We start from the raw sequence: 25,268 nt of genomic DNA, 5'->3' as shown, positions 1-25,268 counted from the left end.
GAACATATTATCTTGATAGTTCTATCTTTTCCCTTGAATTTAGGAAATCAACCTTGACTACGTCAGAGGATAAGACAAATCCTTAGCATCTCATTTCAGTCTGTTGTAATAACTTCACTCATACGATTCGAGTAATTGAATCATTTTATCCATATTACAAAATGGTAATAAAATTCTATTTTATCAACTCATATTCATCATGAAAATATTCTTATTATTAGTCATGACGACCTCGATCAAATTTCGGAACGAAATTTCTTTAACGGGTAGGTACTGTGGCGACCCGGAAATTTCCGACCAAATTTAAACTTAATCTTTATATGATTTTGACACGATGAGCAAAGTTTATAATATTGAGTCTCAAAAATTTTAGAATTATATTTATGTAATCAATTACCTTTGACTATTCTCGACGATTCTCGAACAATTGTGTGTAAATAAATATGTAATATAAATTGTTATATTCTTATTACTAATATTATTATTATTATTATTATTATTATTAATATTATAATTAGTATTATTATAAGTAAAATTATTTTTATCATTTTATTTAATCATCATTATTGTCTTTATGTTTATTATCATATTATCATTTTATTTATATCATTATTAATATTATTATTAACAAATATTATTATCATTTATGATTACTAATATTAATAGAATTAATATTATTAATATAATTATATATATGAATTATTAATATAAATTTTTATAAAATCACAAATTAATTGAGATTCAGTTTCATGTATCAATAAAACTGTATATGATTCGTTTCCTGTTTTTAAATTTGTTACCAGTACAATCAATTCCACTAAGGACAAAATCTGTTAACTATCATAATCAAATTATATTTTCTTTTCTTCTCCAATATGCTTTCCTAGCTTTAATCTGATTACCAAACGAATTTAACTACAGTATAATAACAAAATTTTGTTTGAAGTCACTATCTGATTTGTTCTTCCTCCTGACTTCTTCTGCTAGAATATCATGTCGATGATCATATTAGGTGAACTGTAAAAAGAGTATAGTAAGTTTCTCTACCTCTCTCTGTAAATAATATATGTAATACATATGCATAGAGTGATAGAGAATGACAACTTCAATTTCATTATAAAACAAATTTAGATAGAAATCAGTAACAAAAAAATGTACGATTTGGTTACAGGTCAAAATCTACTTTTATTTTCCTTGTTTTCTTCTTCCTGGATCGATTCCCTCTGTCGAATGTCCTTCCTTCCCCTGTTCAAGATTCTTGAATGACTCCAATTAAACACTACAAAACAATTTCAATCAAATTCTGTTAGCCATCCCTATCTAATTTATCTTTTCATTTTACTGATTGAAAATTTATGTACTTATTGTCGAATCTTGTTACCAGTCGACCTCAATAAGCACCATACAATAAACTTGATCGATTATAAGTATTAACATCCATTCATTTACTCAGAAAAACCCAATCCTCACTGAAATTAGAAAAATCAAACATAAATACTAAGATACATTATTACTATTATCACTTACAATTAATGTCACTCTTCTTCGCCATTCGACCACCTTCTTCAACCTACAATAATCACCACCATGCCACTTATGATATTCTGTTCTTATTTGAGTAGTCGGGAAGTACCAGGAACAACCACCACTACCAAATAAAACTCATCAAATGTCTCCGAACGTTTTACTGTCTTCGGTCACGAACACCATAACCACCACTAGACCTATTTAGGAACAACCTTTGTCTGCAACTCCTGCTACTAACCTTCTCCATTAATAACCATCACCACTTGTTGCAGCTTATATAGAACTGAGAACTTAAACCCACTACCATCAATAAACCAACTTTGATCACCACCTTTCTCTATCTCTCTCCTCTCTCTCTCTCTAATTCTTCTTCGTGAAAAAATAATCACCATAACCACCATCAAACATCAAACCAACCGATAACCTTTTACGATTGCATATTTCTGTTTCTTCTTCAAACTATTGCTAATCATCCAAAAGGGCTACTGATATGTTACAACTATATTTTTTTGGGTTAGTTACGAACTCACAACAACAACCATTTAGAACAGCCTGCTGCGAAAAATACTTATGTTTCTGTTAACAAACCGAGGCAAGAACCACATAGATTTAGTGTTGCTATATATAAGTATATATCTAGGAAAAAGTTTGAAGTGTACGGGATAGTTTATGAGTGGCTTTATGAATTACTTAATATAATAAAAGGGGACGAATGTGAATGATGAGAGTTGGCCAGCTCACCGTCGGTTTCTAGGCACCAACCAAGTGATGGGATCACTTTTGAAAAAGTGTAACCTATTATAATAAAATGGGTATCCAAGACAACATGTTTTTAATTCTTTATTATTTTTTCCGGCCACTTATCATATGTATCCAAAAAGGAATCGAATACTTTAATCCTCTTGCAACTTGGGTCGTTTTTACTAGCTGGGCTGCTATTTTTGTTAGGCTGATATGTTTAATACTGATGGGCAGGTACTAATATTAATCTATTAAATTTACCAGGCCTGCTCAACCTACTTACGTTCCTGACTCAGGAAACTACTACAATGTATTTTTTTTCTTCTCTGCGTGTACAACTGCAACGGCAGCTGCTAATGTTGCTGTTTATAGCGACTGCAACTACTAATGCTCATCCTTATCTCTGTTACGATCATAAAGAAGATAGTGATTGGGATGTTATTGATGATATGATAATTTGATTATGATTATAGTTATGATGATAAACGCGATACTTTGTTATTAATGATGGACAGAGAGAGTAATGTTAATGATGATAGAAGTGATTATGATGTATGAGGGTGGCGATAACACATAAAATGATAGATATATGATGTTGATCATGGGTGTTGATGATGATAAATGATGATGTTAGGATTATGATATCGTGATCCATTAAGATGATGATTATGTTAGATGGGTACGGTAAATGATAATAATAATAATAATAATAATAATAATAATAATAATAATAATAATAATAATAATAATAATAATAATAATAATAATAATAATAAAAATAATAATAATAATAATAATAATAATAATAATAATAATAATAATAATAATAATAACAGCCAAATATAAGGATTATAAAGTTTAATTCGGGATTTAAATCTGAAAAGAAGTAACAGCTGAATGGTTAGGGTGTTGGGTCGTTTAGCGAGAGGTCTCGAGTTCGAACCCGGGCAAAGGCAATTATTTTTAGGAGCTTATTCTTGTGAGGTAGAAATTTTACTAGTATTATTTCATTATTATTATTATTATTATTATTATTATTATTATTATTATTATTATTATTATTATTATTATTATTATTATTATTATTATTATTATTATTATTATTATTTATTGTTGTATTTAAGAAATTATTATTATTACTAATATTAGTAATAAGATTATTAGTATAAATGATATTATTATCATTATTACTACTAATATTATTATTATCATTATCATTATTACTACCTAATTATAAATATTATTATCATTGTTTTTAATATATTTATTATTATTACCTTATTTTAATTATGATATTATTATTTCTACAAATAAAATGACTAATATTATTATCAAAATTATTATTATCAGTATAATTATTTTAGTGTTATTATAACTAGTATTTTGTAAACAAAAGAGTAATTACATAAAATTATATTTAATATACATAACTTAACTATATTAATATTTTTATATATAAAATGAATACATTTAATTAAATAATGAAATATATATAAGTTATTAATATAAAAATTATATCACTAATAATAATATATATATTTATTCGATTACGATTATATATATATATATATATATATATATATATATATATATATATATATATATATATATATATATATATATATATATATATATATATATATATATATATATATATATATATATATATTAATGAATACACAAATGATATAGGTTCGTGAATCCGAGTCCAATCCTACGTTGTTCATTGCCGTCATATGTATTTTTACTACAAAATAGAATATGTGAGTTTCATTTGCTCCCTTTTTAAATGCTTTTGCAATATATATTTTTGGGACTGAGAATACATGCGCTATTTTTATAACTGTTTTACGAAATAGACACAAGTAATTGAAACTACATTATATGGTTGAATGGATCGAAGCCGAATATGCCCCTTTTAGCTTGGTAGTCTAAGAATTAGGGAACAACACTAATTTTGAGAATTAGTGCACCCCTAATTGACGCGAATCCTAAAGATAGATCTATTGGGCCCAACAAGCCCCATTCTGGAATTTGGAATGCTTTAGTACTTCGAAATTTATCATGTCCGATGGGTGTTCCGGAATGATGGGGATATTCTATATGCATCTTATTAATGTCGGTTACCAGGTGTTCACCATATGACTGATTTTTATCCCTATGCAGTTTGCGAAATGCCTGATATGAGAATGATGTTTATGAAAATGAAATCTTGTGGTCTATTAATGTAACAACCCAACCCGTTATACATTAAATACGCGTAATAATTTTTTTTCTTTTATTCAATATAGGTGCGCGGTGAGCACCACCTTGTGTGCGCGGCGCGCACAAGGCCTGGCAGCCCGCTGTCCAAAATTTCCAATTTCCCATTAAAGATCTCTCATTTCCCGACACTTTTAGACGAAACGGTTTACACAAAGATTAATACTAGTTAAAACTCACACGTTCCAATAATAAAATGAGTTTTACGAGACGGGGCCCACATCGGCCGTTTTACGACTTTCGTACAAAATACAAGTTTTCAACTACATGATTTTAACACAAAATTAAGACCGAGCATGGAGATTGGGGATACGTTACCCAATCCTAATCAAATCCAAAAGCATGACCTTCTAATTCTCACGCTTACCCGAGCCGCCAACACGCGAACCTATAAAAAAAGTCAACAACGAGAGGGTAAGCTAATGCTTAGTGAGTGAGAATATACTACATACATATATATGCATAAAATAAATATGCATCGCCAACACACAAATAGTAATCACATACCGCAATCCAAGCATAACTAAGCAATGTTATACCTAACGTACCATCAATCCAAATCCACAAGATTAGCTACAACAATAATAAGTACATACGCTTATACAAAAGGTAACTAAAACTACAAGTTAACCCTTTAACCTCAATCATACAAAAGTTAGCCAAACAACCTGAGCCTTAGTGAATTCGCATAACCCGATATTCACTTCTTCACCAATTCCACAACCGAGGTTGGCCGAACTACCCGAGCCTTAGTGAATTCGCACAACCCGAGATTCACTACCTCATCAATAAGATGACCGAACAACCCGAGTCATCATGAATCCGCACTACCCGAGATTCACTACCCAAATCAAAACCCACATCATCGAGGTTACTTAACTCCATATCACAAGTCCATGTGATGACGTACACACTAAGTGTGCACCTCACCAAAGGTGGTCAACCAAAATGCACAACCATGCCAATTTGGACATATTACACAAGTCCATTAATAATCCACCTATATGTGAAGTGAGCTCTATAACCGAGAATCACTTCACCCGACCCGCACCCATCCTACACATACATATACACATAGGATATTAACACTCACCTTGTCATCTTGATGAATGCAACCGGATAATTCGCAAATCGCTGATGGAATGTACCTATTTCATTATCACAAATACAACAACACACTTAGAGTGCATTTACAAACCAACTCAATTCGATACTTAGTGCAAATTCGACCAATTGCACTTACAATCACAAATTGCTCACAAACTAACCAATAATCACTAACACTAGTGACAATGGTCCTAATATGCCAATTTAACCCAATCATAAGTGTTAAACACTTATAATTCTCAAAATCACCCATAAACCCTAATTTTGACTCAATTCAAAATTAGTCTTTCAAACACACTAAAATGGGTTTCAACACTACCATAATCACTAAACTTAGTGATTAACCCAAATACAAGTCCTAAATCATGGCTAAGTTAGTTTTCAACCCAAAACCCACCAACAACAACAATAAACCCGATTACAAGTATCAAAGAACTCACCTAAAGAGTTTAAATGGGTTTCTCTACAATTTAGGTCCAAACCCTAACTTTGAATATCAAAATCAAACAATGAAATTCGGAGTTAGAACTTACCACAACAGCCAAAACGTAGCTAAGAACGAGGTGAACAACTTTAACACTTGAGCTTTTGATCAAACCAAGCTTCTTCTTCTCCAAAACCCCAATTCTCTCACTAGAACTCTCCCTCTCTCTAGATAGTTGAGAGTGTTTGGTGGATGTCAAAATGATCCAAAGTTGGATCTAATCTAGCTGATAAGGCCTCAAATCCGGCCTCAAGTGAAAAGACTAAAAAGCCCCTCCTTAAACTCAAAAATAAAGAAGACAGGAATTCTGTCACAGGCCACGTGCGCGGCGCGCTCCCTTAAGTGTGTGTGGCGCGCACACATATCTGGGCAGATTCTGAGCTTTTAATTTTACACCACGCCCCACCCACTATACGTACACCATTCTTAAGCTATGTACCATAAATATTTGGGTCTTACAATTAAAATGATGGAAATGAATATTTATGATAAACTAATGAACTCACCAACCTTTTGGTTGACACTTTAAAGCATGTTTATTCTCAGGTATGAAAGAAATCTTTCACTGTGCATTTTCTTATTTTAAAGATATTACTTGGAGTCATTCATGACATATTTCAAAAGACGTTGCATTCGAGTCGTTGAGTTCATCAAGATTATTATTAAGTCAATTATAGTTGGATATATTATGAAATGGTATGCATGCCGTCAACTTTCGATGTAAATGAAAGTTTGTCTTTTAAAAACGAATGCAATGTTTGTAAAATGTATCATATAGAGGTTAAGTACCTCACGATGTAATCAACTATTGTGAATCGTTTATTATCGATATGGACTTCGTTCAGATGGCTTAGGACGGGTCATGAAAGAGAGTTGTAACTGTGATTTGGTACATAGAATGGGTTAGCCAAGGTTTCTATTTATAGGGAGGATATGATTATTCTAGAGTTAGGGTTTAATAAGGAATTACTTAGGGAACAAGTCTTACTTAGAGAACAAGTTGGCTTGAAGAGGGGGTTATGGTTGTTGGTTTGGGTCAAAAATTAGAGGGGTAGAAGGGTAATTTTAACCTCCCTAAAATTAGCTAGGGTTTATTAGGGTTAGGGTTTAACTTTTTCACTTTTGACCTTGCACTTTAATTTATCTTAAATGGTTCCTTAATTATCCAAGTTTAAATATTTTAAGTACACAAGTTTTAAAGTTATTTATTTGTTCACAAAAGTTAATTTACTTATTATTTTTATTAACTTGTCAATTAATGTGCAAAGTTAATTAGTATATTTTATAATTCTTAACACTTAATCATTATCGATTAAAGTTTAACTATTAAGTTTAATTATATTATTGGGCATTTAATATGGAAAAATATTGAATGAAAAAATGAGGGTCGTTATAGAAATATAGAGAAAGCTGTTATAGTATTTGATTCTGCAACTGGCAGAGTATACTAATGACTTCCAACATGACCACATGACGTAGACTCATTATTTTAAAGTTATTATCTGCTAATCAGTTTATAAGTGCATAGGAGTTCATTTATAGAATGAGAAAAGAAGACTCTAAAGTTACCTAACAAATATTTTAGTCAATTTGCAGAGCTTACAGACGGGTGCATAAGCCTCATGCAACCAAATGCATGACAGGATAAATCAAATTTTGTGAATTCCATGATGACTATGGTCATGAATCAAACCAATGCAAAGCTCTAGTATACAAGGTGATAGCATGTTTGAAGAGATGAGAATTGCAACATTTGAAGGCGAAGAAAGATTACCCGCCTTGATTTGGGCCAAAAAGTTACGTTTTTACCTCTGATATTAAGCCCCAAATCAATAAAGTAGTTAATTTTATCGATGAAATTAGCGTTTGTTTGCTTTATTTGGTAGATCGAGTAATTACGAAGACGATGTAAGAAGAATCGAAGAAAACGAGCTTAAAATGAAGAATCTAGATCGAAAACGGTGTCCGTTTTTAGGCTTCACAATTACCTACTCAATTGATGGGTTGATTACTAAGTTTAATTACACTGGTGTCCCGCATGCAATACAACAAACCTAACTTATCTTTCAATAACATAGATGAGTTAAAACAACCCAATCCGTCTTTAACCCGACAATTTTTAAAAAAAAAAAAATTAATGACATTACTACAACACCGCATTATTTTTTTTGGATCATAAACACCCACCACACAAGTTTAATAACATGAAATCGTTTTGTACAATGCTTCGAGTATTGAAGTTTAGTACAATTCAAAATGTAATAATGACCATGAGTTTAATTGCCAAACAAAACACGAGCATGACGTTTGGGGTTATACTACCCAACAAGGTCGAATCCAAAAATACCCTCCAATAGCCCACTAGATGGAGGTCTCTAATTCACGAGCTTACCATACCCTTATAAACACCTGAACCTAAAAGAGTAAACAACGAGAGGGTAAGCATAACGCTTAGTGAATGCAACAATTATACATATACATATATAATCTACTTAGTTGAAAACACTTACACACATTCCGCATACATGGTAGCAATTTAATAAGTATACAATCTCAATGTACAAGATAAACTCCTCAACACGTCACAAGCTAGCATAATCAATAGCATGTAATATAAATAATGCTAATGTAATCCACACACACAATATGGTTAACCATGCTCGCATCATGGTGCTACCGGCTCTTTGGTTCACACCACACGCATTTCTCATGATGCTACCAGCTCTTTGTTCACATCATAATTTGAGTCATACTCACGTTAAGGTGCTACCGGCTCTTTGGTTCACACCCTAACAACTCATGCTATAGTGCTACCGGCTCTTTGGTTCACACTACAACACACATGCCATGATGCTACCTTCTCTTTGGTTCACATCATAGCACCAATTCGCACATGCTATGGCACTACCGGCTCTTTGGTTCATACCATAGCACACAAATAAATACACTATATACATGCACGTATAATTATTCCACTCACCTTAACGCTTGGATGAAAGTGAAACCAAAATCCCGTAAGCTTCAACGCAAAGTACCTAATACATTAATTGTACAATTAACACTTAAGCAAGTTGGACTACTTACAACCTTACAACCCTAGTGCATTAATGACTCAAGGTGCAATTATGACCCATTGGCATTAATGACACTCACACTAGATCAAGACTACTCTAAATCACTAATGGCTAGTGATTAATGTCTAACCACACCAACTAACACAAATTTTAAGCAATAAACATCTCATTTTGCTAGTTGGGTCACAATACACCCATTTGACCCATTTGACGCATTTGAAAGTCTCTACTTGCATTTGGGTCACCCATAACCCTAATGACACCCATTTTACTAACAACTAAGTGAACTAGTGTTCTAGCAACACTTTAAAGCTTACAACCCCAATTTATAATATAAAACCCTAGATTTAGGATCTTTAGGTTTAGTTACATGAATGTTACCCAAAATCACCCCTTTAGCATAGAAATGGGGCTTACACCCAACACATGAAAAAAAACTCTACCCCTAACCCAAATTAAACACTAAGACTTGGAATTAGAGCTTACCACAACACCAAGATATGGCTAGCAAGTGAATTTTAAAAAGAACTCAACTCAAAATGATGGAAACTAGCTTCTTCTTCACTAGATTCAAACTTTCTCACTCTAGGGTTTCAACCTCTCTATCACTAAATTGAAAATGTTGGAATGGATAAGAATGAGCTCTAGGTGAGCTTAAAGTCAGTTTTGTGGCTTAAAATCCGACCCTAAAGTGAAAAGACAAGAACACCCGTCAAAACCCCACTTAAAAATGAGTTAAAAAGGCATTTCTAGCAGCCTTATCGCAACCGCGACACTCGAAATTGCGACCATGATGTTACACTTCTAAAAATAGCTGATCAATTAACAACATCTCGCAACCGCGAGTTAACGAATTGCGACCACAATACTTGAAATTGTGACCGCGAGTTAACGGATTGCGACAACGAAATTACTTTTACGCGAATAGGATTTTTGTTCATGCGTTGCGACATCGAGGCCTTTAATTGCGGTCGCGAGATTGTGTTTTCAGCAACTACAATTTCATTTTCATTTCTCTGTAAATATAACATCGAATGCGATTTAAAACTTAATACATTAAAGTCCACAACCCGTACCTTGGAACTTCGCATGACGCCCAACTCCATGTGTTATGAAAAATGGGGTGCTACAACTCTACCCCACTTGAATCGGATCACGCCCTCGCGATCTACGCCGTATGACAATTCGAAAGATACACCAACACGAACTCTTCGGGTTCCCATGTAAACTCTGACCCCTTTCTATGTCTCCATTGCACTTTATACGTTCTCACTTCTTTGTTACGCAAACCTTAACCTTTTCATCAAGGATGGCTATAGGTTCTTCAACGTACTCTAGGTAAATAGTACAGAAACTTTGAAAGATTTCTTGAAGTTAACAACGAGAATTTTTCTTGAGGACAAGTGATATCTGCCAAAAAGTCACGTTTCTACCGGCGATATTAAGCTCCAAATCAAAAATGATATAAAATTTATCACCAAAATAAGAGTTTTTTTTTTTTTTTTTTTTTTTTTTTTTTTTTTTTTTACGAAAAACCCCTACTACGAACGGGCACATTGGCCCCCCCGCAGCGGGTAAACCCCGGGTAAACGGTAAGCCAACCCTCCACTGCTACCAGGTAAAGCATCCTCAGGCTATTGGTCTCTTAAGTTCGCCCCAAGCGTTTGAGGTGCCTTGAAGGGAATCGAACCCGTGACCTCACCTTCATTGAAAGTGTTGGTGGCCATCCAAGCTATGCCTGGATGGTTCCAAAATAAGAGTTTGTTTGCTTCATATTGTATATTAAGTAATTATAAAGACAATGCAAAAAGAATCAAAGATAACAGACTCAAAACGAAGAATCTAGAGCAAAAACGATGAAGACCAAGTTATGACTGCGAAAATCAAGTTACGATCCAGGAAACAAGACTAACCAGGTAGCCGATACGGGCATGCCCCACGGCTCTCCACAAGCTATACGGCATGCCATGGTCAACAACACACGCCCATGCAGCACGACTTGCCTGCTACCCACGCCCATGCCATACGGGCATGACAAACGGCTTGCCAGGGTTTAGCCCAAAGCCTACTAGGCCAGAAACTTTTTATTTAAAGGTCGTTTGTCATCGCATTTCCACCCACTTCACACTTCACATTTCACTTCTCCCTCTCTCACTAAAATTACTAGAAAGTCATACTTTCAAGGTCTTCTTCTTCGAGCGGGAAATTTAGTACTCGTAGGTGAACGCCGAAGATTGTATTAGGAGCGTGTTGGTACAATTTTTCGTGTAGCGGCTCTAAGGTACCAGTACAAGGTAATAGCTACATAGCATGGAGTGTATGATTCCGACTAATGTTTGCCCTCGAGAAATAATCTCTGCAGACCCAGAACACGGATGAGAGATCTATGGGGTGGCCTTAATCAGTCTGGAGATCAATCTGTAATTGATCCATCTAGCGTATTGCTGTTAAAAGGCTAATTTATGTTTAGAGTGAGAAAGAACTGTGTGAGAGAGAAAGTGCACTTCTCTCTAACTAAAGTTCATATGTGAAATGTGGTGACCCAAGGGGTCTATTTATAGGCATAGAATGTTCGAAATTCTCGGGAATACGTATCAAACGCTGAATAGTTCTGTTACGCGAAGTATCCGGAAGGTCTGTGGCATGTGCTGATGTGGTTGAGTGCCATTCACGTGCCTAGTAAAAGGGCTTAAGCATAGATGCTACCTGTAGGGCTTACGCATGACGCTGGGCGGCCTGCTGTGTGGACGGCAAATGCTAAAAACCGCCAAATATTGTTATCTTGTATGCTCTTTGATCCATTTTTCTTTATAAAAATGATGTTTTTATGGGTGTATCCCCTAGGATACACTATTAGAGCAATCTGAAGTATGAAGTTGTCACTTTTCTACTTTCGAAACTCAATTAATCTACTGGTACTTCTATCCTTTATATTTATATAATGTTTTCCATTATTATGATTTATGATATTATTACCATGATTGATGAGTACTTATCTTTAGTGTACATGTTATGACGTAGTCATTTACGCTGCTGAAATAATATTGTGAATTGTGTATGTTGCCGAGATGATTTCCGATTATGTTTTAAACTCAATCGATTTTCTAACTAATAAAACGTATTTACCGGCTCTTTTATTGGAAAGCGCGAACCCTGATTCAGAGTACACTATTTGACAGAGGCACAATGGTGGTAGTAAGTCAACCTAAGTTATAGATTCCAGCAGAGGGCTCTTTCGTAGTGGAACCTCTGATTAGACTAGGAGTACATTATCGGTCTCGAACCATGCTGGTGTAGACACTAAGTATATAAACTTAGTACGTACATGCTGAAGCACAACAGTTATTGTAAGCTGTACCGCTGCAATGCAGGGCCATGGAAAAAATCTAGTGTTGACCAGTACACTGCACCATAACACGGTCTGAAGCATTGCACCTCGTTTGAGGGATTCTTAGTTATTTAAGGAACTGTTTGTTTAAATCCATAAATGATTGGATCGTGAGGATAACTGAACGTGTTCATGGAAGTTACCCAGTAACTTGGCCATGGTGTTCTTTATGGTTAAACTCTTTTTAGGGCATAACCTCCTCGTATTAACCAATCATTAACGAAAGCATCAAAACACATTATGTCACTCGAATTAGGAACACTTTGCCTTTCGTTATTCTTAAGAAAGTTAGATGTTGTGGAATGTTAATATGCCGCCTTTTGCTTGCGCTCCTACCAATGAGCTACACATGCCTACACGTACTCGTGTTTGATGGATGTCAGGGTTTGAGGGCATTGTTGTCTATTCTGAATCACCAAACCTAACCTAATTACCCAGTGACATATCATTAACGTGATAGGGACGTCTAGGTACATCATAACGAATACAGAGTCACTGCCTATTCATGAGCCTACATTTCACAATCTCAGCCAAGTAACTGACGAAATCATAACACACACTTATCATAACCTTATTTGAATTACAAATTTTATCACATTTACTTTCCTTTATTTATATACCTTAGATCTTAGAAAACCCCATAACAACTTCTCTATCTAGTTAACTATTAGGATAATTCTACGGATACGGTTTGATTCTGTTGTCTTCTTAAAAGATCGACCCTAGGTCATACTTCCATTACTCACCTGTAAGAAGGAGTAATAGATTTAGGCCCCGCTATTATTATTTAAATACATTGTCCATCTATTAATATCCTTGATAGACGGTTGGCTACCTAACGATACCACCACAAAATAAACCGTCTGTTTTGGCCATATCATGCCTAAAAGAGGCAAGACAGAAGACAAGTCTAAGACTCTATAAAAGGTGATCCACACAATTGTGAAAAGAGGCACTGTTGCACCAAATAATCACGAAGCATTGAAGACGTTGGAAAGGCTGCAAATCTCTTTTCCACCAAGCGAGAATGAAGGTATACTAGCAGAACCAGTGGTTATCTAAAGGTACCTTCCCTCCTGTTAGTGAAAAATTCGAAAACTTTGTGTTGATACTGGATGTTGCGCAAATGTCATGTACAAGCATTGTTATAATGTAACACCCGTTTTTTAGTTACGCGTTATTTCAAATGTCATTCGAAATACGAGGCATGTAAGCATATATTTGGATCCTAAATAAAGTTGGAATTGATGTTCTAAAACCTTACCATTGGATAGTAAATCTCATTACGTTTCCAACGATATTTGATTCGTCAAAAATGGAGTTACGGTTTGAAAGTTATAACCAAAACAAGTTTCAGTTTCAGACGCAGTTTATTGGGACGCCGTTCAACCTTTTTGGACACCGTCCAAGAGGCCTGACGGGCCAGCAGCTGTATTTTTCTCAAATTAAAAGGGGTACTTTGGTCTTTTCACTTGGAGTCGGTTTAGGATCATCAAAATTGATCTAAAACTCCATTGGAGCTCATTCTCACTCACACAAAACACTCCCATCTTATTTTAGAGAGATAGGGTGAAATTTTAGAGTGAGAAAGCTTGGTTTGGAGAAGAAGATGAGTGAATCGGGTCAAGTCGCGTGAGTTAAAGTTGTTCACCTCGCTCATGGCTACATTTTGGTAGTGTTGGTAAGCTCTAACCCCGAATTTAATTGTTATGATTCTTGTTCATGTAGGGTTTGAGCTTGTTAGGGTTATAAACCCCATTTCTCATGAATTTTGGGGTTTTGCTTTATGTATTGCGTAAGTAAACCCGATTATCATGGGTTTAGGGTTTGAGGACGATTTTGTTCATGGTTTGGGTGTTAATCACTAGATTGTATATGTATTGGTGACTTAGATGTTCATAAGAACATGTTAGTTGGTTAAAATGGGTGTTAACCTTGATTTGGGGTCAAACTAAGATATGAGGTAAAGATTTGATGAACCAAGTATATAAATGTTTGATTTATGTATTAATTGGTGTTTTGAAATTATAATCACTAGTCGTTAGTGATTTTGGGCGTTTTCGGGACTTATGACAAAATGGGTGAAATGAGATGGGTCAAATTTGGTAATGACTTTAATTTTGGATTATTTGGTTGATAAGCAATTTTGTTAAGACCTATATTAGTTTAAATGGTGTCAAGTATAATTTTGGTTAAATTGTACTTGTTGGATGGGTTGGAATTACCACCCGTAGTGGTAATTGGTGAAGTCCACTTTAGGTGTCTAAATGGACGATTTATGGTAGTAGGTATAAACCCTTGGTTAAGGGTGTTGGCGTCGAATTCTCTTGTAGAGAATGTATGTTGATTGTGTGTATACCTATATGCGTATTATAGGTAAAAGCTTGCTCGGTTGCGTTTGGAGACGATTTACATATATGACTTGTGCGGGCATCCTAAGGTGAGTGGAATGATTATACATGTGTGTATATAATATATTTACTTGTGTAGGGTACGATGTGGGTTTAAAGTTCGCGTGTTCGATACCGCATCGTATTAGCATGTGGTATGGGTTAAAGTTCGCGTGTCCGATGCCATACCATATGTGTGTGTGTGGGCGTGATGTATGGGATAAAGTTTGCGTGTTCGATACCATATACTCAGGTGTGTGGCATGAAGTGTGGGTTTAAGGTTCGCGTGTTCGATACCACATTTCACGTGACGGGTGGGTTAAAGTTCGCGTGTACGATACCACTCAGGGGTTAGTGTTATTTTTCGTTGTACACTAACGGTTGTTGGGAACACCGATGGGAAATTCGAAGTACCATTCCCCCGTACTATTGGTTAACCATGGTTATGTGTTGCAGTGTAGCATATTATATTGTTTGATAGTATTTCGTATGCCCGAGAGACGTATTAAATTAATGTGGCTAATATATTATGATCCAAGTCGGGTCATACCCAATAACAAGCTTACCGACACCTTATTCGTATTTAATCTTAACAATTGGTTTGTTAAATAAATACGCGACACTTGAATTTCAGAAAATCGGTTTTCTGAAACATTATCACTTGAGATAAATTATTTGGATAATTTATATGTAATTATTTATAGGTTTAAATAATTATATTGTGTTATATTTTATAAAAGGTTTATAAAATATGGAAGTAACATAAAAATATACATGTCTTATATATATATATATATATATATATATATATATCAAGTTTATATATATAAAAATACATTGTTATATTAAATACATAGTGGCAGTTTTTGGGTCTCCAAGACTCCTAAGCATGCATTGTTATTGTTACTTTTAAGAACACACAAGTCTATACATGCATAAGGAACTCTTAGACCAAGAATAGACTTATTCTCTCAAGGGTAACTACAACTATGAGCTTGGAAAAAAAACTGCACAGCCCTTTTTTTGATAGCTGCTGCCGTGACCTTCTTGGGGTTAAAAAGGAGTTCTAAATTTGTTTTTCAAGCTCATAACTAGTGTCACACAAAATCCTAACAAAAGGCATAGGTGTTGGGGTTATAGCTTGGGGTATGCAACACTTGAGGCTTCAAGTTAGAGGCTAAGTTCATCAATAAGTTCATCAACTTTCTGCTCAAATCAGTGTTGCTGCTGATTGGTTTATTCAAGTGCAAAAGAAGTGGTTTCAAGCTTGGATAGCAAGGTTATAAAGGCTTAAAGGTTCAACCAACTCAAGGGTGTGTTGAAGCATTATTTCTTCATCATCTTCTTGCATCATAACAGCCCTTAAACTTAGTTTAAGGAGGTATAAAACACTCTTCCTTTTCTTGTTAATTGTAAGCATGATTTAATAACTTGATCCTTGTGGGATTTAACTTTAATTGGTTTAAAGATTAGACAAGTTCAATTGGTAATTACACGCTTCCGTTTATAATGATTCTTAAAAGGTTTTAAGATATATCAAACTTGTTAAATCCCAACAATGGTATCTAGAGCCGAAGTTGTTGAAATATGCTTCGAATTGTTGTTTTAAAACCCATCAACTTTGCATTCTAAGTACATGCATGAAAGAAGAATGCAAAAATCATGGGTTTTGGGAGGGTGTTTGATGAATGCCGAATTGTTAGGGCTCCAAAATAGGGTTTGGGCTCTTGCATTTTGGTCACAATTGGTTGCATGTTGATGTTCACAATCCTAGCCTTGACCGTATGTTGATTGCATGCTATATTTGGTTGATTTATGATTCATTTGCTTTGTAATTATAATTATTCAATGGCATGTAATAATTGTTCAATTGGTTTGTAATAATTCATTCATTTGGTTATGTAATTCATTTTATATTTGGTATGTAAAATAGAATAGGTTGTAATTTCATTTTCTAGATAAAATGTATTAGGATACATATTTTGTAAAAATGAAGATACAAGATGATGAATGAAGACTTGAAGAACACAAGTAGCATTTGGATGCAAGGTTAAGTGGGAGATTGGAAATCTCTTGCTTTGTGTTGAAAACCCTTACCCGGTGACATTTGTTTTCGGCTAAACAAATGTCCACCTAAATGGCTAGATTGTGAACATACTTATTTTGCATGTGTGGTTGTTTGCATGTTTATGGATTGTATGTTTGATTGTAACAAATTAATCACACAAGTTAACAACAAACATAACGACAATTTAATTGGTTAAATTAGACGTATTAAGTACATGCAAAATGGTAATTTAAATGGTTGAATTAAAATTGCAACCAAAAACCTTAATAAATGGTTATTAAGAACATGAAAAGGATAACAAATATAAATTGGTTTATATCAAGTAATTGGCTCAATTACAAGACATGAAATTGGTTTTTCATAAGTACCATACACTAAATGCATGTTGGTGTATGGCATAAATGTTTTCTCAAACTAGAAATAACGAAAACTTAAAATCCCTTTTAAACAACAAGACAAACAAGTTAAATGCCATCCTTTTGTGCAAACACTTAAAAATATTAGGGAACTCTTAATGGGATAAAGGCCACCTAACCGTTATGAGCAAACTAATATGATTGAGGTAAATTTCACACACTTGTGGGATAAAGGTCACCTAACCACTAGTATGTTGAATTTACACGTTAGCACAAGTAGGACGACTTGATTTGGGAATCATGAACTTAGGGTCACCGAAGCATGATGAACAAATAGGCGTTGATGGGATAATATGCTATGCAAAAGGATTGCATGATCCCATAACTTAGAAGTTGCAAAAGGATTGCAATTGTCATATAATGACTACCTAGCTAAATCAAATGACGGGATAAAGGTCACCTAACCGAAATTTGGTTTACCGTTGGATTCTAAAATTTAATAAATATCAATTGGATTTAAAGGGTATTGATTGTTAAATTAAAATTAATACTTAAACAACTTTGTTAAATTTTGTAGATGGCCGCCAATAACAACAACATGCAAAACGCACCTATTAACTTGAACAACCTATCGTTAAGGTCTCTCCTCGAGAAAGACAAACTCAACCATACGAACTTTATGGATTGGTTCCGCAATCTTAGGATTGTCCTCAAACTTGAGGATAAGGCGTATGTGTTGGAAGACCCCATTCCCGATCAACCTGATGAGGATGATACGGAAGGCATGGCTTATTGGGATAAGTATTGCGCCGATTCAGTGCAAGTCGCTTGCCTAATGCTTGGGACTATGATACCCGAACTCCAAAAGGATTTCGAACATCATAGTGCATATGACATGATTACGCAATTGAAGGAGATGTTCCTTCAACTAGCACGTGTCGAGCGCTTCGAAACGGTTCGAGCATTACATGCATGTCGTATGGATGACACCCAATCCGTATCCTCTTATGTCCTCAAAATGAAAAGCCTTATTGATCGCGCAAACCGTCTTAATCTCAACATATCTAATGAGTTAGCCACCGATCTTATCCTTAACTCCCTATCAAAAAGGTTTGATCAATTTGTAATTAATTACAATATGAATGGGATGGATAAGAGCATAGGTGAGCTTCACGGTATGCTTAGAACGGCGGAAACTAGCATGGGTAAAAGGGCTTTACCCGTGTTAGCAATCGATCAAGGTGGATCCAAAGGTAACACCTCTAAGCCTAAGGTGGCTAAGAGAAAAGGACCCGCCCATCAAGGCAAAGGGAAGGGGAAGATGGTTACCCCAACCATCAACAAGGCTAAGAAGCAAAAGGTAGCCGAGAAGGCAAACCCCAAGGAAGACCCATGTTTCGGTTGCGGTGAGATGGGTCATTGGAAACGAAACTGTCCGGTCTACCTTAAGGAGTTGAAGGACAAGAGGGATGCAGGGCAAACCTCAGGTAATATATATATGGTGTATATAGAGCTTAGTATTACTTCTTCTAATACATGGGTATTAGACACTGGATGTGGAACTCATATTTGCAATTCTTTGCAGGGGTTCATAAGAAGTGATCATAAGGCGGGAACATCAAGTCTCTATATGGGCAATGGTGCAAAGGTGCATGTTAAAGCTCAAGGAGATTTTATATTGAAGCTTCCAAGCGGATTGGAACTTATTTTAGAAAATGTTTTGTATGCTCCGGATTTGTGTAGAAACATTATTTCTATTTCTCGATTAAAACAATGTGGTTACGTTGTTAATTTTATTGATGATGATATTCATGTTTCTAAAGATAATGTATTCTATTTCAAGGCTTCGCCTTCAAATGGAATTTATGAATTGGTTCATGATGACGCATCATCGAGCTCTATATACCATACTAGCACCAAGAAACTCAAAAGGGATTTGAGTGATTCCTATTTATGGCATTGTCGCCTTGGTCACAAAAACAAGAACCGAATGCATACACTTCAAAAGAATGGACTTTTGAAATCAAATGAAATGGATTCGTTTGATGTATGTGAATCTTGTTTACAAGGCAAGATGACTAAAGCACCTTTCAAAGGGACTTATGAAAGGGCTAAGGATTTATTGGGATTAATACATTCGTATGTATGTGGACCCTTTAAACCCATGACTAGGAATGGTGAAAGATACTTTGTTACTTTCATTGATGACTTTAGTCGTTTCGGATATGTCTACTTATTAAGACACAAGAACGAAACTTTTGAAGCATTCAAAGAATATCAAAACGAAGTACAAAATCAACTCAACAGGACAATTAAGGTACTTCGTACCGATAGAGGAGGTGAATACCTAAGCGATGCTTTCCAAGAACATCTTAGGAGTTGTGGGATTATCTCACAACTTACTCCACCAGGAACACCCCAACTTAATGGAGTTTCTGAAAGGAGGAACCGAACCCTAATGGATATGGTTCGATCTATGATGGCAAGAAGCTCGTTACCTCTATCATTTTGGGGTTATTGTCTATGCTCCGCGGCTCGTATTCTAAATATGGCCCCAACCAAGAAAGTGGAACGAACTCCTCATGAGATGTGGTTTGGAAAACCTCCATCTCTATCATACTTAAAGGTATGGGGATGTGAAGCTTATCCTAAGCGTTACGTCCCTAATAAGTTGGATGCTCGATCCACGAAGTGTATCTTCATAGGATATCCCAAGGATGATATGGGATATTATTTCTATGATCCATCCGAGCAGAATGTATTTGTTGCTCGAAAGGCGGAATTCCTTGAAACTAAGTTCCTAATGGAAGGAAATAGTGAAAGGAAGATAGATCTTGAGGAGGTTCAAGATCAAGTAGATGATACACAATTGGTTGACACTAGCACTCAACATGAAAATGTTGAGAATGATCAAATGGATGATCAAAATACACAAGACGTTCGCAGATCTGGTAGGATTAGTAATCCTCCTGAGAGATATGGGTTTCTCATGGATGGTTGCTATGTGGTTGATTTGGATGAACCAATAAACTACCAAGATGCTTTATCAAGGATTGATAAAGATAAATGGCAGGAAGCCATGAACGCTGAGATGCAATCCATGTATGACAACCAAGTTTGGGAACTTGTTGCGCAACCTCCTGGCTCTAGGCTAGTTGATTGTAAATGGCTTTTCAAAATGAAAACCGACATACATGGAAACTTGGATACATATAAAGCTAGACTTGTAGCAAAAGGTTTCACTCAAACTCAAGGGGTTGACTATGATGAAACTTTTTCGCCTGTGGCAATGCTAAAGTCTATTAGGATATTACTTGCCATTGCTGCTCATTATGATTATGAAATATGGCAAATGGATGTCAAGACCGCTTTCCTAAATGGACATCTTGAGGAAGATGTCTATATGGTTCAGCCTGAGGGTTTTGTTGATCCGAAATATCCTAAAAAGGTATGCAAGTTAAAGAAGTCAATCTACGGATTGAAACAAGCATCTAGAATGTGGAATCATCGTTTTAATGAGGAGGCCAAGAAATTTGGCTTCATTAAAAATGGTGATGAGGCTTGTGTATACAAAAGGGCTAGTGGGAGCACTATCATGTTCCTTGTACTATATGTGGATGATATATTGTTATTTGGAAATGATATTCCGGCAATGCAAAGTGTTAAAACTTGGTTAAGCAAATGCTTCTCCATTAAGGATCTTGGAGAAGCACAATACGTTTTGGGGATTGGGATCTACAGGGATAGATCCAAGAAACTGATAGGTTTAAATCAAAGTGCATACATTGAAAAGATCTTGAAAAGGTTCAAGATGGAGAACTCTAAGAAAGGTTTGGTACCTATTCAAAAGGGAACACTTCTCAGTTCATCTCAGTGCCCCACCACGAAAGATGAACAGGAGAGAATGAAGAAAGTCCCATATGCTTCAGCCATTGGGTCAATCATGTATGCAATGATATGCACTAGACCGGATGTCTCATGCGCTCTTAGCTTGACAAGTAGATACCAGAATAACCCAGGAAACAGTCATTGGATTGCTGTTAAACGTATATTGAAATACCTTAGGAGGACTAAGGATATGTTTCTGATATATGGGTCTGGTGAGGAGGAACTCGCTGTAAAAGGTTACGTGGATGCAAGTTTCCAAACTGATCGAGATGACTCTCGATCACAATCCGGTTATGTCTTCACATTAAATGGAGGTGCGGTCTCTTGGAAGAGTTCAAAACAGGATGTTGTTGCATTATCCACTACAGGGTCGGAGTACATTGCCGCCTCATTGGCAGCTCAGGAAGCTGCATGGATGAAGAAATTCATAGACGACTTAGGAGTGGTCCCATCCATTCAGGACCCTCTTGAGATCTTTTGTGACAACGAGGGTGCGATTGCTCAAATCAAAGAACCTCGTGCTCACCAAAAGACCCGTCACATTGAGCGGAGATTCAACTGCATAAGGTATGAAGTTGAAAAGGGAAAGATATGTATTCGCAAAGTTCACACAGATCTTAACATAGCGGATCCTCTCACGAAGCTCTTACATGGATCAAAACATGCTGGACATGTTTGTGCGTTAGGGCTTCGATATTCTAGTGATTAGTCATGATCTGTTTTAAGTATTGTAACGGAATGAAGTAGTTCAAACTCATTTATACAATTATGGCATTAATTTATCTTGAGTTATGTTCCTATTTTGCATATTTTATCCATGAATAAGTAATTATTCTAAAATTCCGTAGTCGATCACATTCGTGGGAACAAGTGTGAGGTTTAGACTATTATGAACTTGGATTGGTATACATTCACGGGATGAATGTGGGGCAAGGTTGCAACCAAGGTTCATAGATATTTGTGGGACACAAATATTGGAAGACCCGCTCTCAAGACTTACTAAATAGAGCCTTTGTGGTCGATCACATATGGTAGTTTGAAATATCCGAACCCAAGTATTGTGCCTTGATTCTTTCCTTCGCTAGTCTGAAATATGGTAGTTCATAAGGGAGAGCTCAGGTACAATGCAAGATACATATTTAGGACGTATGTAGTCAAGATGGAATTTGTCCCTCTCATTTGTTGAGAGTCAGATGTCTAAGGCCTGATAAAGTTAAATCTATAAGAGAGTGATCACTCTGTATCTCTTGGATTTAACATGACATCTAGGACGAAAGGAAATAATGATAGATTCACCTATTCATGTTCGAGACGGGAACTCGAAAAGGATGATGTTATTGAATGGCAAAAGTCATAACATATTGGGGGTGATGGACGGTCGTTAGGTGGTATCCGTCACTTGCATTAATTTCTTACGTTTCTCGTGCAAGTGGGAGATTGATAGTATTTCGTATGCCCGAGAGACGTATTAAATTAATGTGGCTAATATATTATGATCCAAGTCGGGTCATACCCAATAACAAGCTTACCGACACCTTATTCGTATTTAATCTTAACAATTGGTTTGTTAAATAAATACGCGACACTTGAATTTCAGAAAATCGGTTTTCTGAAACATTATCACTTGAGATAAATTATTTGGATAATTTATATGTAATTATTTATAGGTTTAAATAATTATATTGTGTTATATTTTATAAAAGGTTTATAAAATATGGAAGTAACATAAAAATATACATGTCTTATATATATATATATATATATATATATCAAGTTTATATATATAAAAATACATTGTTATATTAAATACATAGTGGCAGTTTTTGGGTCTCCAAGACTCCTAAGCATGCATTGTTATTGTTACTTTTAAGAACACACAAGTCTATACATGCATAAGGAACTCTTAGACCAAGAATAGACTTATTCTCTCAAGGGTAACTACAACTATGAGCTTGGAAAAAAAACTGCACAGCCCTTTTTTTGATAGCTGCTGCCGTGACCTTCTTGGGGTTAAAAAGGAGTTCTAAATTTGTTTTTCAAGCTCATAACTAGTGTCACACAAAATCCTAACAAAAGGCATAGGTGTTGGGGTTATAGCTTGGGGTATGCAACACTTGAGGCTTCAAGTTAGAGGCTAAGTTCATCAATAAGTTCATCAACTTTCTGCTCAAATCAGTGTTGCTGCTGATTGGTTTATTCAAGTGCAAAAGAAGTGGTTTCAAGCTTGGATAGCAAGGTTATAAAGGCTTAAAGGTTCAACCAACTCAAGGGTGTGTTGAAGCATTATTTCTTCATCATCTTCTTGCATCATAACAGCCCTTAAACTTAGTTTAAGGAGGTATAAAACACTCTTCCTTTTCTTGTTAATTGTAAGCATGATTTAATAACTTGATCCTTGTGGGATTTAACTTTAATTGGTTTAAAGATTAGACAAGTTCAATTGGTAATTACACGCTTCCGTTTATAATGATTCTTAAAAGGTTTTAAGATATATCAAACTTGTTAAATCCCAACATTATTCGAGTTATTTTATGCTATTGTTTATGCTAGCTTGTGGTCTTGGAGTTTTAGCATTATACTTTGTGATGGTATGCCATGTAAATTGCTAGCGTGCATGAGGTATTTGTGTAAGTGTTTGCAAGTAAGTAGATTATATATGTATATGTATAATTATTGCATTCACTAAGCCTAGGCTTACCCCTCTCGTTGTTTACCTTTTTACAGGTATTGTGGTTTGAAGCTAGCTAGTTTGTTAAGCTAGATGCATAGGAGCGCTTGGGCTCGATGGGGTAGCTTTTGGATATTGTACGTGGATTGGGGATTGGTAGTCCCCGAGATTATGCTCTTGGTATCGGGTTGGGTTGTAGAGTCCTAATCCGTCTAAAAAGATAAATGGGTCAAAATCGCTATTTAATCTGTAAAACGGGTCATTATGGTCCCGGTGTTGTAAAACTTATTTTTATTGTGGAAATCTCTTAGTTTTACTTAATATGATGTGTTGTGAAAGTCGTTTCGTTTAAAAGTGTCGGGAAGCGGGTTTTTCTGCTCGCGTGTTATTAAAAACTGATTAGTCCCTGTTAGTTCATTTGGACGCAAGCCTAAAGTTTTGGACGCAGTCCAAGGTTTCAGTACTGGACACCGTCCAGGAATCTGGACGCCGTCCAGATGTACAGGTTCAAAAAAAATTTTTAGGCGTGTTTTTTGTAAAACGGAGTTGGGTCGTTACAAGTGGTATCAGAGCATAGTCTAAGGGAATTAGGTGGCCTTGGAATAGGTGCCTAGTCTTAGACTTATTGGCGGTTATATATTATTTGCGGGACTTGTAGGAATACGGGTCAGATTGAGATTTGTTAGTGCCTTAGAGTAGGTGACTAACTAGGACTTGCGTTTGTCCAAAGTGTGATTATGTGGGGCCTTATTTCATGTAAATTAGTGCCTTAGACAGTTAGTGCCTAGTGTAAGTAAGCGAACTTTGACGTTGTTTTAGTTATAGTCACCTAAGTTATAGGTTGACTTGTTGTTGCGTTGTACTTATGTACATTTATTATTATGTATATTAATTGGTGTATATATACAGGTATTTAATTGGTGCGGTGTCCTAGGGATGAATTTATTGGAGAGATTCGAATGTTTGGTGGTTTTGAGTGATCAAGTTCACGGTAAGGACTTTGGTCATTTGGGTACTAGGAGTTATCGCGTGTTATTTGGTGTGAATGTTGCGTCAGTCCGAGTAAAGTACTTTGTGTGACCATGTGAAAATGGTAAGGTACGCATTTGTAATAGTGACCGATCACCATTATTACGAAAGTGTATCTTGACACTAAGCATGACATGACAAGTACCGAACGGAGGAAACGTGGCATGGTTGGGGTAGAACGAGACGAATTAGGAATATCTTATTGATTCCTAGGATATAGTGGTCTCAAGTGATGTGCTTGTTGTCACATCGGGTTCTTTATTAGTCGGGAAGTATTACGGCGGAT

This window comes from Rutidosis leptorrhynchoides, chromosome 3 (assembly GCF_046630445.1).
Source record: "Rutidosis leptorrhynchoides isolate AG116_Rl617_1_P2 chromosome 3, CSIRO_AGI_Rlap_v1, whole genome shotgun sequence".
NCBI lineage: Eukaryota > Viridiplantae > Streptophyta > Magnoliopsida > Asterales > Asteraceae > Rutidosis > Rutidosis leptorrhynchoides.
This window is presented reverse-complemented; position numbering follows the sequence as displayed.